Consider the following 12,808-nt stretch of genomic DNA (forward strand, 5'->3'; position numbering starts at 1 on the left):
GATTCACTCCACTGTGCAGCAGAAACTAACACAGTATTGTAAGGCAACCATGCCTGTGTGCTAAGTCCCTTCAGTCGTATCTGACTCTTTGCGACCCCATGAACTGTAGCCCGCCAGACTCCTCTGTCCATAAGATTCTCCAGGCAAGAATACTGGAGTGGGTTGTCATTCTCTTCTCCAGGGGATCTTTCTGACCCAGGGATCAAACTGACATCTCTGACATCTCCTGCATTGCAGGTGGATTCTTTACCACTGAGCCACCAGGAATCTCCAAAGCAACTATTTTGCAATTAAAAAAAAAAAAAGTTCTAAGTTGCCATAGTAGTAATGTGTTCCTTAGAGCTCTCTAGTGGCTTCCTGCTCTGCCTCACTTCCCCACTCCCATGCAAGTGTTTCCTGGGATCACCCTTCAAATCCATCACATGTGCTTGAATCCTTGTCTTGGAAATTGTGGCTAGGGAAACCCCAAGCACCCCTCTTGCCTCAAACAGCTATAATGTGATCGATGGCTGGGAGAATCAGATCAGCCCACCAGGGAGACTAATTTGAGGAAGAGATTTACAAAATTCTATGACATCATTATCACATACTTGAATGAGAGCCTTATTGGTTCAGTGCCTGAAATAAGCCAAGATGAGCGTTTAAGCAGGATAATCCTACCTCTTCTGTGTTACTTTAACTGAGGACAGTTAAAGTAACTGTTTATTTGTTACTGTAACTTATTTGATACTGTAGTTGTTATAGTTTAGCTGTTTATTTGTTTTCCCTTTATATTCAGCCATTGTTCTTGAAATAAATCCGCTCTATGAGGGTAACAGTGAAAAGAGGGCTCCAAGTCTCAGTCACATATGTGTAAAACCCAGCCCTCCTGCCAAGACCCTCTAGATGTTACTTTTGTCTCTGATGAGTTCTCAGTGAAACGCCTCCTGCCCTTCCTTGGCTAGGGTTCTCAGCAGAGCATCTGGCCCGTCAGAGGAGCCCTGCAGTGTTGGGAATGTTGGGTATCAAAAGCAAATGGATGAGGAAAGAGGTGCCTGAGAGAAATTTTAAAAGATCTATATAAACAGAGAGCTAGTTCTTGGGTATGGAGCAGAAGACAATATTTTTAAGATGGTACATTTCCCCCAGTTGATCTATAGATTCAACACAATCCTTGTCAAAATCCTAGGAGATATTTTTTCAGAAATTAACAAGCTAATCCTAAAACTTATGTGGAAATCCAACCAAGCCAGAATACACAAAACAATTCTGAATAAGCCTGATAAAGTTGGATGACGTTCACTTCCAAATTTCAAAGCTTGCTACAAAGTTACTGATATCAAGACAGTGTGATATTGGCACAGAGATAGACCGTAAAGCAATGGAACAGAATAGAGTCCTGAAATAAACCCATACATTTACAGCTAATTAATTTTCAAAATAGGTGTCGAGATAATTCCATGGAGAAAAGATACATTTTCTTTAACTTATTATGCTGGGACAATGGAATATTCACATGCAAAAAGATAAATTTAGATTGTCCTCTCACACTCTACACAAGCATTAACTCAAAATGGACCATAGAGCTAAACATAAGAAGTAAAATAATGAAACAGTTAGAAGAAAACATAAAGAAAAATTTCGTTACCTTGGGTTAGGTACAGTGTGCTTAGATATGGCACCAAAATTGCAACCTACAAAAGAAAAAAAAATGGTGAAACAGCACTTTAATAAGCTTTAAAATGTACAGAATTTCAAGGATCAGTCTTTCCCACTGAAACACATATGAAGCTGGCAGAAACTGTCAAAATTGACTTTTTTCCTGGAATCTAATCAAAACTGTAAAGCAACCAGGGGACTGCTTACCCCAAAAAGAGACTCTTAATCTTTGCTCAGAACGTGCTGTGGCATTTTTGCTCACCTGCTTACCGTTTCCTTCTCCCCAGCTCAGTGGTGGGTGCAGGAACAGTGGCCTGCATTTTTGGTGTGTTTTGCTGGAGGAAGAAAGGGTAACAGAGCCTTTGTTCTCAAAGAATTGTGGTTGTACCTTTTGATCTGCCTGGTAGCTTCTTGAGGGATTGGCGTAGGCATTTGCCTTTGTTTTGCACCCCCTTGAAAGTCTTTCAAGACTGGAGCTGCTTCCTAGGCAGTGTCTGTTGAAATAATTTAAAGACATACACTGCCCAATGGGGGTAAGGGGGGGATGGAAGGAACAAATGGCAGACAGACCAAAAAGCCTGGGAAGAGGAGGCTGAAGAGGAAAACACAAAGGCTCTGAAAGGCTTCCATCTGTACCACAGGATCTGGAGTGCAATGCAGATGCTGAGGGCTGAATGCATGCACACACACACAAAAACAATAGGACCCTAGGTTTGCACCTCGGGTTGATCTTTGGACTCTTCACAAACAGGTGAAAAGCTAAGATGAAAGCTAAAATGTAGTTGTAGTCAGCCTGGCTAAGCACTGAAGAAGAGTCCCAGCTCAGAGCTGGTCTCTAAATGACGAGAAAATATTTTTTGTTCTGTTGTACCTTATTCATTTGGGTACCAGGCGTTTAAGGAAATCTCTATCAGATCGTTGGCTGGCTGCCAAGATAATGGAACAGAGACTACAGTGAACCTACAACAAAAAAATATATAGTTTTTGCAAAAAGAGATGGGAAGTGTCATTAAACAAAGGGATGGATGTAGCCAAAACAAACAACAAACGCTAATCCTACGGGGCAGAGGAGAGTGAATTTCCAGAGTTATCACTTTATAATATTCAACATCCAGTTTTCAACAATAACAAAAAGGCATAGGAAATCACAGCCCATTCACAAGGAACAAACAAACAACGAAAAAAGAATTTGACAGAAACTGTCCCTGAAGAAGTCCAGACATTGGACTTACTAGACAAAGATTTTAAATCTGGTGTCTTAAATATGCTCAAAATGCTAAAAGAAACCATGGATGAAGGACTAAACCCAGAATGATGTATGAACTAATACAGAATATTAATTAAAAGATAGATGTTATTAACAGGAACCAAATAAAAATTCTGGAGCTGAAAAGTAAATATTGAAATGAGAAATTTACCAGAGGGATTCAACATCAGATCCAAAGCAGTCAAAACAAAGAATCAGTGACTTGAAGATAGGCAAATTGAAATTATCCAGTTTGAGGTGTATGAAGAAAAAAAAGTGAAGAACAATGAACAGAGCTTAACTGACCTGTGGCACCCCATGTCAACATATGCATTATAAGAGTCCCAGAAGGAGGGGAAAGAAAGGGGCAGAAAGAATATTTGAATGGCCTCCACCACTTGTTACTACAAATGAGTAACCTAACTATACACTTTAAGGAAGGACTTTCCTGTAACTCAGATGGTAAAGAATCTGCCTGCAATGCAGGAGACCCGGGTTCGATCCCTGGGTAGGGAAGATCCTCTGGAAAGAGAGTGGCAACTCACTCCAGTATTCTTGCCTGGAGAATCCCCATGGACAGAGGAGCCTGGTGGGCTACAGTCCATGGGATCACAAAGAGTCAGCCACGACTGAACCACTAACACTACTACTACTAGACCTCAAGGAACTAGAAAAATAAGAGCAAATTAAACCCCAAAACTGACAGAGGAAGGAAATAATAGAGATTAAAGTGGAGACAAATGAAACCAAGCATAGAAAAACAATGGAGAAGATCAACAAAACCAAGAAACTGTTCATTTGAAAAGATCAACGCAGTTGATAACACTTTGGCTGGATTAAGCAAAAAAAGAGACAATGCAACCAATTAAAATTAGAAATGGAAATGAGGTTGTTACTACCAACCTTACAGAACTAAAGATTATAAGAGAATAAACAATTATATGTCAAAAATTGGATAACCTAATTATCCATTTAGGAAGGGAAAGATTCCTTAAAAGACATAAATTACCAAAACTGTCTCAAAATGAAATAGAAAAGCTAAACAGATGTATAAAAAAGCATTGAATTAGTAATCAAAAGCCTCCTAACAAAGAAAATTCCAGAGTCAGAAATGCTTCAGTGATAAATTTTACCAAACATTTAAGGAAGAATTAATATCTATCCTTTTCAAACTCTTCTACAAAACAGAAGAGAAAGGAACACTTCATAAGTCATTTCATGATACCAAAGCCAGATGCAGATAGCAGAAGGAAAAAACTGCATTATGTGCCAATACCCATTAGGAATATAAATACAAAATCCTCAACAAAATACCAGCAAACTGAATCTTATCACATGTTAAGAAGATTAGACACCATGACCAAGTAGGGTTTTTCCAGGAATTCAAGAGTGATTCAACATAAGAAAATTAATCAATGTAGTGCAACACAATAATAAGATGAGGAAATACCTGTATGATCATCTCAACTGATGCAAAAAAAAAAAAAAGCATTTGATAAAATTCAACACCCTTTCATGATAAAAACACTTAGCAAGCTAGGAATAGACTGGAAATCCCTCAACGTCATAAAGGCCATACGTGAAAAACCCACAGTTAACATCACACAAGATAAATGATGGATTAAAAGCTTTTTCCCCTGCTATCAGAAACAAGGACGCCTGCTGTCACCACTGATACTCAACATTGCACTAAAAGTTTTTGCCAGAGCAATTAAACAAGGAAAAGAAATAGAAGAAACTGGAAAGCAAGAGGTGAAATACCTCTATTTGCAGATGATATAATACTATATCTAGAAAATCCTTAAGAATCCACAAAGAAATTGTTAGGGCTAATGAACAAATTCAGCAAAATGGCAAGGTACAAGATTAACACGCAGAAGTTGGTTGTGTTTCTAAACCAATGAACAATGCAAACAGGAAATTCAAGAAGACAATTTCATATGTAACAGTATCAGAAATAATAATATACTTAGGAATAGATTTAACCAAATAGATGAAAGATTTACACCCTGGAAACTACAAAACATTGCTGAAAGAAAGTAAAGGTTTAAGTAAGTGAAAAACCATCCCATGCTCACGTAATACAAGAATTAACATTGTTAAGATGGCACTATTCTTCAAAACAACCCATAAAGTTAATGCAATCCCTACGAAAATCCAAATAGCCTTTTGTTCTTTCAGTAATGGAGAAGCTGATCCTAAAATTCATAGGAACTCGGCCAGCGGGCGTGGGTAGAGGTGGGAGGAGGAGGAAGTGATGACTTGGGAGACTGGGATTGACATATCCATACTGCTGCTGCTGCTAAGTCACTTCAGTTGTGTCCGACTCTGTGTGACCCCATAGATGGCAGCCCACCAGGCTCCCCCGTCCCTGGGATTCTCCAGGCAAGAACACTGGAGTGGGTTGTCATTTCCTTCTCCAATGCATGAAAGTGAAGAGTGAAAGTGAAGTTGCTCAGTCGTGTCTGACTCCTAGCGACCCCTTGGACTGAAGCCTACCAGGCTCCTCCGTCCATGGGATTTTCCAGGCAAGAGTACTGGAGTGGGGTGCCAGTGCCTTCTCCATATCCATACTACTATATATAAAATAAGGACCTACTGTATAGCACAGGGAACTCTGCTCAGTACTCTATAATGACCTATATGGGAAAAGAATCCCCCAAAAGTGGATATATGTATATATAACTGATTCATTTTGCTATACACCTGAAACTAACCCAACATTGTAAATCAACTACATTCTAATAAAAATTTAAAAAAATGAGACAAAAACCAACCAAACAAGAACAACACAGCTGGAGGGCTCAAACTCCCGATTTCAGAACTTACTATGAAGCTCGAGTAATCACGTGTGTGTGGCTGATTCATTTTGCTGCACAGTAGAAACTAACACAACATTGTAAAGCAACGACACTCCGACAAAAACTAGTTAAAAAAATAAAAGCAGTGTGATACCAGCCCAAGGATAGAGACAGAAATCAATGGAATTGAATCAAGAGTCTAGAAATAAGTCCATGCATATAAGGACAAGGATGCCAGGACAGTTCAACGGGTGAAAGAACAGTCTCTTACGAATCAGTGGGTGGGCAACTCAAAAAAGGAAGTTGGACCCTTGTCTCCCGTCATATACAGAAATTAATAACAAATTAAACTGTTAGAGGAAGTAAATCTTCATGTCCTTCGATTTGGTGATGGATTCTTAGACATGACACCAAAAGAATGGGCAACAAAGGGAAAAAGAGATAAACTGTACTTCATAGACATTCAAAACTTCCGTGCCTCAAAGGACACTATAAATGAAAAGATGATCACAGAATAAGAGAAAATATTTGCATATCATATATCTGATAAAGGTCTGGGATACATAAAAAGACCCTTATATATATATACACCAGGTATACTTATAATGGGTCTGGTATATATATTCTGGTATCCAGAAAGTATAATGAACCCTTATAATTCAATAGCAAAATGAGGGACTTCCTTAGGGGTCCAGTGGTTAAGAATCCACCTTGCAATGCAGAGGACGAAGGTTCGATCCCTGATCGGGGAACTTAGATACCACATGCCAAGGAGCAATTAAACCCATGTGCTGCAACTACTGAGTCCCTGAACCACAACTAGAGAAGCCTGCGCACCACAGGGAAGAGCCCGTGCGCTGCAATGAAGATCACGTGTGCCAAAACTAAGACCCGACACGGCCAAATTTTTTTAAAAAATGACAATCTGTCTTAGTCTGTTTGGGCTACCATAACAAAACCCAGTAGACTGGGTGGCTTATAAACAACAGAAGTTACTTCTCACGGTTTTAGAGACTGGGAGGCCAAACATCAAGGTGCCAGTAGATGCCCGTAGGTGCCAGATAGAGCCCGCTTCCATGTCGTGTCCTCACATGATAGAAGGAGCAACCTATCTTTCTAGAGTCTCATTTATAAAGGCACTTTTCCCATTCATGAAGGCTCTGCCCTTGTGACCTAATCATCTCTCAGAGGCCCCACCTTCTAATACCCTTACATTTGGGGGTTAGGATTTCCACATACGATTGTTTTGGTTGGCGGGACAGACAGTCTACAGCCCAGCCCAATTTAAAAGCAGGCAAAGGAGGGACTTTCCTGGTGGTGCGTGGTTAGGAATCTGCCTTGCAATGCCAGTTCCATCCCTGGTCTGGGAAGATCCCACATGCCTGGGAGCAACTAAGCCTGCGCGCCATAACTACTGAGCCAGCACTCTAGAGTCCATGAGCCACAACTTCTGAGCCCATGAGCCACAACTACGGAGTCTGCAAACAGCAACTGCTGAAGCGCGTGCGCCTACAGCGCCTGTGCTCCACAAGGAGAGACGCCCCCGGCCGCCGTGAGAAGCCCGCGCACGACGAACAGTAGCCCCTGCTCACAGCAACTAGAGAAAGTCCGCGTGCAGTATCGAAGACCCTCCATGGTCAAAAAATAAAATAAATAAATACATCTTTTAAAAATAAATGAACAAAAATAGAAACAGGCAAAGGACTTGAATAGACATTTCTCCAAAAAAAAGATCTATGAATGACTACCAAGCACATGAAAAGGTGTTCAGCATCATTAGCCACCAGGGAAATGCAAAGCAAAACCACAATGAGATACCACTTTATACCCACTAAGAAGGCTGTAAAAAGAAAGGAAAATAATAAGTGTTGGCAGGGATGTTGAGCAATTGGCATGCGCATACGTTGCGGGGGGTCATGTCAAATGGTGCAGCTGCTGTAGAAAACGTTTTGTCAGCTCTTCAGTAAGTTAAACATAGAATGAACATATGGCCCAGTCATCCACTCCTGGGTATAGTCCCAAAAGGTTTGAAATGCATGTCTGCACATAGATTTGCATGGAAATGTTCAGAGTGGTATTGTCCATAATAAAGATATGAATAATTCTTTCACAGTTCCAACAGTGAAAGAATGGGTAAACCAGAGCTGGCATACCAGTGTGACACAGTATGATTCGGTGATAAAGATGAAGTCCATGCTACCAGGCAGATGAAACGCACACACGTTATGCAAAGTGAAAGAAACCAGACATAGAAGACCACACGCACGATTCAATGTGAATCAGAAAAGAAAAAGGAAGATCAGTAGAGACAGAAAAGAGATTACTGGGGCTGAGAGTAGGAATGAAATTGCAAACAGGAACAAGGGGCCTTTTTGGAAATGTGCAAAAGATTAGGTGGTTCCAAAACTCAGCAAACTTACTAAAACTCAGTGAACTGTATACTTCTAATGGCTGATGTAAATTATACTTCAATAAAACTGCTGAAATAAAAATAAAAAAGAGGAAATGGGTGGAAGGAGGGGTTGTCTCAATTATTTTTTTCCGAGTGGGCCCCTTGGCTGAAATGCAAATTTAACCACTTCCTCCCCATTGACCAGCTTTAAATACTTGGGGGTGTTGAGAGATCTTACTTCACCCTCTTCTGAGACCTCTGAGGCCACAGATCCAAAGAGGCCCCTTAAGGGACCCTTCCTTCAACTTAGATCTATTTCTGAGGGGACTCAGTTTCACCCCAAAAGACACGCAGCTGTTAATTTTCCACCTCCAAAAACACCTACTTTAAAAATTTTTTAAATATTATTATTATTATTATTATTGAAAGTTTCTGGCCATGCCTCACGGTATGTGGGATCTTACTTCCCCGACCAAGGATCGAACCCACACTCTCTGAAATAGAAGCACGGAGTCTTAACCACTGGACTGCCAGGAAAGTCCCTAAAAGCATCTACTTAAAAAGAAAAATAATAACAGAAACATTTTCTTTGGGGAAAAAAAAGATTATATTGAAATAAGGAAAATATTGTTCATATTGAAAGAAGATTGTTGATTAGCAGAATAATGATAGCAGAAGTTGGCATTTTAGGCAGGCAGTCACAATTTGAAGACCAAGAAGGCATTTGAACTATTAATTGTATTAAATTGCTCTCTCAGTTCTTTAATAATCCCCACAACAGTATAGATAGTTCTTATCATCTACTGCCCCATTCTTGTATCTGCATTGGTTACTGCCAGTAGAACTTGAAGGGTCCCACACGTATGCATTCAACTGAAAGATGATGGCCACAGCTTCTCAAGTACTCTCTCAAGCATCTACTTTTTAAATACCAGGGATTAAGTTGCCCCTGCTACATCTCACCCACTCCCTAAGTCAAGGCTGGAGCCCTCTTTTGAAAATGTAAATCAGATTAAACCACTCTTATGATGAATCCTCAGATGACATGTGATTGCCCTTGGAACCAAATCTACCTTCTTCACTGCAGGTGGTGTGCAGCCAGTAGGACTCCCATGACTCTGCCTCCTAGCATTCCTTTGTTTGCTCACTCTGTTCCCCACACTGATCCCAAATTCCTGGAGTGAGCCACACTCCTTCCTTCTCAGCACTTCTGCCCCTGCAGGTCCTTCTGCCTGAAATGCTTCCCCTACGGCTAGGGTATTTCTTACCATCCACAGTGCCCCTTCTATGTCACTCTCTACACCTCTCATCTGCTTACTCCTTGGAAGAAAAGCTATGGCAAATCTAGAAAGTGTATTAAAAAGCAGAGACATCACTTTGCCAACAAAGTCTGGAGAGTCAAAGCTATGGTTTTTCCAGTAGTCGTGTACGGATGTGAGAGTTGGACCATAAAGAAGGCTGAGCACCAAAGAATTGGTGCTTTTGAGCTGTGGTGCTGGAGAAGACTCTTGAGAGTCCCTTGGACTGCAAGGAGATCCAACCAGTCCGTCCTAAAGGAAATCAATCCTGAATATTCATTGGAAGGACTGATGGTGAAGCTGAAGCTCCAATAATTTGGCCACCTGATGTGAAGAACTGACTCATTGGAAAAGACCCCGATGCTGGGAAAGACTGAGGGCAGGAAGAGAAGAGAACCACAGAGGACAAGATGTTTGGATGGCACCACTGACTCAATGGATGTGAATTTGAGCAAACTGCGGGAGATGGTGAAGGACAGGGAAGCCTGGCATGCTGCAGTCCATGGGGTCGCAAAGAGTCCCCATGACTTAGCGACTGAACAACAATGACAGTTTGCATTTAGTTTATCCATTACTTCTTTGTCTAAATTAATTAATCTATCTGGCTGTGTTGGGTCTTAGTTGCCACACACTGGACCTTCTTTCACACTCAGGATCTCCTTTCATTGTTGCATGAGGGCTTTTCACTGTGCAGTTGTTGCAAAGCGTGGGCCCAGTGGCCCCATGGCATGTGGGCTCTTAGTTCCCAGACCAGGAATGGAACCTGCATCCCCTGCAAGGAGGATTCTTAACCATTGGACCACCAGGAAAGTCCCTCCATTACTTCTTTTTGTCTCCCACCAGAATACAAGGCTCCAGGAGGGCCATCACGCATATGTATTTCTGGAGAATACGTCACATCCATAGCTAAGGGCATGTTCGGTGTTGGTGGAGAGAAGACTGGAGGGAGAGCACGGATGGTTGCTTGGGCATGTGCCTGGAAGAATGGATGAGTGGGTAGTGGGTGACTGTGTGGGTGGAGAGAAGGGGAGAGAGGAAGGCAAGCACTTGGAAGGGAGGGTAGGAGGGCTCGACCAACCTTGGGTTAACAAACATCCAAAAGCAACTTGGTGAGTGACCAGGAATGTAAACTCAGGAGCCTGAAAGACTGAGTTCCAATCCCAACTCTGCCAGCACCAGCTGTGTGACCTTGGACAAGTCACTTAACCTCTCTGAGCCTTGGTTTCCTTGTCTGTAAAAGTAGGATGATGTCAGTGATGGTAATTGTAACTACCTTCTTCTGAGATTTAAGTGAGATGATACATTTTTTAAAAATTAACGATTTCATTATTTCTGTTTGCACTGGGCCTTCCTTGCTGCCCACAGGCTTTCTGCAGTTGTAGGGAGAGAGGGCTACTTTCTAGTTGAGTAGGCTTCTCATTTCTGTGGCTTCTCTTGTGGAGCACGGGCTGGGGTGCTTGTGCCCAGTAGTTGTGGCACAGGGGCTTAGTTGCTCCACTGCATGTGGGATCTTCCTGAACCAGGGATGGAACCTGTGTCCCCTGCGTTGCAAGGCAGATTATTAACCACTAGGCCACCAAGGAAGTCTGAGATGATCCATCTTTAAAGTCCTTATAACCCTGGCATAGAATCAGCTTTCAGCAAATATTAGCTGTTGTTTCTGCTTTTTAAAAATTTTTTTATTATTACTCCTCTTGATCTTACGTCTACGGTATCAGAAAACTCACCCTGAAGATCAGGAGAAAAAGAAAAGTTGGCTTCCTCACAAAATACATGCTCCAGAGAATATAAGATATTTCGGTTGTGAGGAAGAGAATCTCTGTAGGGCCAACATCCTTCAAATCAGCCACAGGGGAATTTGTACTAACTTCCTCAAAAACAGTTAGAAAAAGAAAAAAAAAAAAAGGAATAAATAACAAGATGCTTTCTCTTTTTCTCTGGAGTGATCATGTGGCTTAGCTGCAAATTGTTTCCCAAAAATGACTCAGCTTGGGGGGAGATGGCATGTGTGTTTGAGCCCACCTGTGTCATCAAAATAGCACAGAGCAGCCCTCATCCACCCTGGTAATTCAAGGATGAAATGTTTGGGTCCTGTTTCCACAACTTGGTGCAGACTTAGGAATCCCATCCGCCCAGGTTCACATCCCATCTAGGACACTTCTTTGCTAGTGTGATACATTCCCCCTCTGAGCCTTGGTGTCTCCCGCTGTAAAACAGGAATAATCTTATTTGCCTCACAGGGTTTGTGGAATAAATGAGATGACTTAGTGCCCAAAAAATGCAGGATACTGAAAAAAAAAAAAAGCAGGATACTGACAGTATTAGCTGTGGTAGCATCAGCTCTCTTTTGAGGCTGCTGGGTGTAAACGTGCTGAATTTTGTCCCCAGGTCTCTTAAACATCAGCCAGAGACATCTGACCCTCTGGAGGGCTCCTGGCTTGTCGGCAAGATGAAAACTCTCTGGAGAATTTGTTTTCACTATTTCGTTCCCGAGTTCCCATGTATTAAAGTCTAGGTCTCCCCATTGGACAGAAGGGCAAAGTGAGGCATTCAGAGCGGTGATGTGACCTGCCCAACGGCTTGTCTTCTCAATGGCATGCGGATAGCATCCTGCTCCCTGCAGCAGGAAGCTGGATTCAAAGGAAACAGGGGCAGAGAACTTGGGAGGGACGGTCCCGAACTCATACTCCTGCTGGGCCAGGCAGGCAGCGTGTATGAGTGAAGCCGGCCAGTGGGCAAACACCGCTTCTCCCCGGGACCTTGGGCAGGTCTCTGGGCTCTCACGCTTCTCGCTGAGCTAAGACCCCCGGGGACATCCCGGGTCTCGCCTTACCACCTCCGCACCTTGGGAGCCTCAGTTTCTACATCTGTGAGAAGCGGCGGCTCACCACCTCCCCGCCTGCCTTAAAGGTCAAGACCGTGAGGCCTGCGGGGGTGATGTCACCGTCCAAAGGAGGCAGACATCACCCCGGTGGCCCTAAATGTCTTGCTAACAGGCGACCTTTGGGGAGCAGTGGACCTTGCCCCGGGGCCCTGCCCCCTCCCATCTCTTTCTCCCTCCCCGGGGGAGGAGCCGGCCGCTCCGTGGGCGGGGCGTGCGGGCGCGGCGCACCACATCCTCCCCTTCCTCCCCGCCCTGCGCACGCGGCTGGGGCTCCGACGGCAGGCGCCGCCTCTGGCGGACCCGCGGGCGTCTCTGCCGAGTGACTGAAGGGCTCGGGGTCTGACTGTCTGCCCGCTTCTTCCTGAGTGTGACTGACAGCCGCGCAGCTGTCTGTCTGCCTGCGCCTGCCTACCTGTCTGTCTGCCTGGCTGGCCAGCCGTCTGTTTTGCTTGACTTCTGTCTGTCCGCGGGGCCGCAGCCCTGGTCTGCTCTCTGTTCATCCCGGGTACAGCGGATCGGCCCCTGTCCCGCAGCCTCCGCCTTCTGTCC

At 43.3% G+C, this 12,808-nt stretch overlaps 1 long non-coding RNA gene across 2 annotated transcripts in view; it reads right to left on the reverse strand.

Moving 5' to 3' along the window:
* LOC104986598 overlaps window positions 1-1,952 on the reverse strand; it is a 26,238-nt gene extending 24,286 nt beyond the window's left edge. Inside the window, exons 1-2 of one of the 2 annotated variants that reach the window (XR_825053.1) lie at window positions 1,901-1,952; window positions 1,628-1,673 (exon numbers count right to left, since the gene is read on the reverse strand). This is a non-coding gene — a long non-coding RNA (uncharacterized LOC104986598). Of the gene's footprint in view, window positions 1-1,627; window positions 1,674-1,845 lie in introns of both variants that reach the window. The other variant, XR_825052.1, reaches the window with a different exon arrangement.
* Window positions 1,953-12,808: the final 10,856 nt, after the last annotated feature.

The sequence above is a fragment of the Bison bison genome, unplaced genomic scaffold, assembly GCF_000754665.1.
Source record: "Bison bison bison isolate TAMUID 2011002044 unplaced genomic scaffold, Bison_UMD1.0 scf7180017864072, whole genome shotgun sequence".
Taxonomy (NCBI): domain Eukaryota; kingdom Metazoa; phylum Chordata; class Mammalia; order Artiodactyla; family Bovidae; genus Bison; species Bison bison.